This window comes from Zonotrichia albicollis, chromosome 1 (assembly GCF_047830755.1).
Source record: "Zonotrichia albicollis isolate bZonAlb1 chromosome 1, bZonAlb1.hap1, whole genome shotgun sequence".
Classification (NCBI taxonomy): domain Eukaryota; kingdom Metazoa; phylum Chordata; class Aves; order Passeriformes; family Passerellidae; genus Zonotrichia; species Zonotrichia albicollis.
This window is the reverse complement of record NC_133819.1, coordinates 115106906-115110814: the sequence shown is the minus strand read 5'-3', so window position 1 is coordinate 115110814 and position 3909 is coordinate 115106906.

The window sequence follows — 3909 nt, the reverse complement described above, 5'->3', positions numbered from 1 at the left end:
TGGCAAGCGTGCCATGGCCAGCTGTGGGCAGAAGTGCTGCTGGGGAGGCAGGGTGACAGCAGAGCAAGGCAGATGGTTTCCTGCTGGGATCTTCTGAACTCCTTAATCCCAGGCACTGACCTCCTCACTGCCAGTTAGCTCTTCTCTGTGCAACTCCATTTTTAAAGCCCCAGAGTCAGAAACCTTCCAATGCCTGCCCCAGTCCCTCCCTGCAACTGGCACTTTGAGGGTGGCTGGCCTCCTCATCACCACCCAGGGACTTTTCTGTGGAAGGAGGACATGCCTTGGGGCAGAAGCTATCCCAGTGCTCAGCACTTTATTGCGCTGATTTCTGAAGGTCACATTGGAGGTCTGCACCAGTAATTTTTTCCAATATGTAACATAAACTTCTGTTATTGACAAGTAAAAGCCAAGCACAAATCTTATGATGAATGTTTAGTCTGCTGTGAGTAAAATATGTGTGCAAAGGCTGTTTGAGTAGCATTGCATATACTTTCTCATCTCTTTTTTGCCCCTTCCTCTCCCTTGCAGGTCTTTTGAAGAGCACAGAACACACCATTTCCTGAGAGCTGTGTTCACACAGAGAGCTAACATTTCTAGATGCAGAGAGACAAGAGAACTTTGTTTCCTTGGCAACTGGAGCCACCAGAAAGTGTTTCCAGCATTGCCTACCTTTACACAGGCTCGCTATCATTGTAGCCTTTGGTTAATCATGTAGTAAAAATAAATATTAGCTGAAGAAGCATCTTGATAGTGTGCTCCACTTAACTCATGTGGTCTCTTCCCCAGCCTCTAGAATAGGAGGTGATCTCTGGAAATGATTCTGTTCCAAAATGTCCAGTGTTACAGTTCATGACTGAAACCCATAAAGTTTCTAGAAAACAGAGTCTGGAGCTAAACAGCTTTCACTCAAAGCCTGAGTGTGCTGAGGTGATGGAGCTGGGTCTGTGCTGCAGCACAGTGAGCAGATGGCACGGTGCTGCACAGAGTCATGCCTGTGATTCAAAGTGGTTCGTTCCTGCCTCTGAGTCAGGGCTGAATTAATGTCCCACCACACCTTTAAGGTTTTAAAACACTGTGCTAATGGGGGCATAGAAAGTCTTTAGCTTTTGATAAGAAAAAAACAGTGCTGAAGCCCTTCCTACCTGCTATTAAATATCACTATTTCCCTCCCCCCAGGTTTCTTATTCATTCAAAGAATTTCACTAGGGTTGCAAAAGAAAATGCTTCACAGGGACAAAATTCCCAGTTTATGTTTTCTCTTCCACTTATATTTAACAATATTGTATAGCTGACTTTTAATTAAGGCAGAGAGCCTGGAGAAAGTAAAAATTTGTGTAAAAGCACATGTTGTAGTTCCTAGGTTTCAGGCAGCTGAATGTGATATTTTTTCAGTTTTGAGAGCTGGAATTTATAATTTAAACAATTTTCTATACTTACGGAATTTGATATACAGTTTTGTACTCTTAATTTGAAAAGTCCAACTGGTCCCTGTTGTGTTTTCCAAAGTCCAGTGAGGTGAACACTAGCGGGTCTAAAGTATTACAGCAAAAACCTGGGGGGCATGCAAGCCATGTGTTTGTAAGAACATTACTTGAGGAAAATGGCAGCTGATAGGTGAGACAATGTTGTTTTTTGTGCTGTCTTTCTTCTCTAACCTTTTTTAAAAGGTGTGCCTTCAGTCTGATGTAAGCCCTTAGAGGGAACAGGGGTTTCTGGCATTGGTGCGTGGGCAGTCTGGGTTAGGTCACCTTGCCTTTCTCTGCCCTGTGACTCCAGGAGACCCTGCCCTTTTCCACAGGACTGTTGGGGAGGGCACAGAGGTGCTGTGCAGTCAGGGGCTGAAGGAGAGGAAGATGGTGATGCATTCTGGTTCTCACTCTGCCTTTAGTTTTCCTTTCAATATCATGGTGGTTGTTTCTGGTACCTGCAGCAAGACCAGTTGCTGCTGAAAATCTTGAAATTCAGGTTTTCATTTGCAAAGCCGATGCAAGAAAGGAAAAGATTGTTTTTTAACAGTGCATATGATTTTGATTTGACTTTCAGAAGGCAACCCATTTCCCTTAGCTTTGCTTTCTTTCTACTGTATCACAAGGTCCTACATCTACCAAGAGCCAAAGCTGGGTCGCCAACATGGAACACACATAAGCAAAAAGCATCTGGCAACTTAAACATCACCTCTGGCTCAGCCTGTAATTTGCAGAGTTGTGGTCAAACTCCACCTCATTCCAGTCCCATATAGTTACATTGCAAACTCCATGAGGGGCCAGTGACTACACATCTTTTTGTGCTAACTTAGAATTTGTGGAGATTTTCAGTGCAGAATTTAGCTAGAGAATGAGCAGCTTATTGCCTACCATTAAACATCCAAAAAGCTATGAGTCTGCTATTTATCTTACTTTTTTGCTATTTATCTTACTTTTTTGTATCATCTGTGCCATAGATTTACTCAGAGCAATAATAGGTTTCCTTCCCCATATAGAAGTTTTGGATCCACCTGTAGCAATTGCAGAGTGACAAAATGACTGCTCATAAGAGCTAAATTATCAATGAGTGCTAAAACACTCATTTGCTATCTTAAATCTTGTATATTTTAGTTGCAGAATGTGGAAAATTCTGGGGAAGATGTTAATAAGAAGTTGAAAATAGCCAGTATGATTATTTATGAGAAGATACAGCAACAGTAGTTCCCTTCAGTACATGAGCAGGAGACCATGGATTGCAGAGGATAAAACCAGAATTGGAGTACAATTTATGTTAGGATCTACTTCATCTTCAAAAAAATGACTTCTTCTTAGGTTTGTGTCCCTGTCTCAGGGACATTTCTGTCACGCATTTTTTATTTTGAATTTTTATCCATCATCATTAAAAGTGAAACTTTAGACAGCTCTATACACAGGATCATGAGCAATTACTGAAGTTCTGGAGTAAACAGTGACCACAGTCAAAGCCATTATCATATTTGAACAAGCCTTTTCCTCTGAGAGAGGGGGTTCTGTACCTTTGAAGCCTCCTACATGATTTCTCACTCCGTTGACATAATTTAGTCTCTCGATTATAGGTTTCGGAAAAAAAAATTGGTTTATAATAGAAAACTCAGTCATATCACAGACACTCAGCAAGAGGGGCATGAAGTAAAGTTTCAAGATTGGAAAATCTTGAAAGAAACCCACAACCTCTCTCTTTCTCCAAAGACTCTTTGAGATGCAGCCAGTCTGGCTGTTTCTAGCCTCTTCCAAAGGAGTAGGAATAACTCAGGCTCTGCCTCCTCTCTTCCAATTTGCCATTTAGAGAGAGTTCTGGTGGGGATTTCAAGGTCTGTATGCAAGTTAAAAGGTATTTGAACACATATATTGGTGCCTTGCCAGCTCCTGCTTGAGGGAGTATATTAGGGATAAGCTCTGAGGGATTTCTGTGCACACCACCTCCCTGTTTCTGGCTGCAGCTGTGAGAATAAAGTGCTACAGGGAATTCTGGGCTTCTCACATGGTGTGGTACAGCTTGAAAAAATCTGTACAGTAATTAGGGTGCCCCTCTTTTCTTTGGTAGCCTTCTTCTGACTTTGGAGTTGCAGGTGCAAGTTAACATGGGCACAGCTACCCAGTGAGAAATGTTTTGTACACACAGTTGTGGAGTCAAGGCATGAAGAAGCTGATGGACCAGGCAAGGCATCTAAACTTAGAATTCCCCTTTTATTCAGTGTCTACTAGTCTGAAATCCTGTGGGATTCAATAAGGCAAAGAGGATTACTTGAGGCCTGGGAGTGCAGAGGAATTGAGGAAAGAAAACTTGGAAAAGTGTCTTAAAATAAGCATTCATTCACAACAGAATTTATTTCTTGCTTTTCTTTTAATTTATCTGCATCTCAGTGTTTAGAAAGAAGTCATGTGAGCTTCTGAGCTGCGGGGA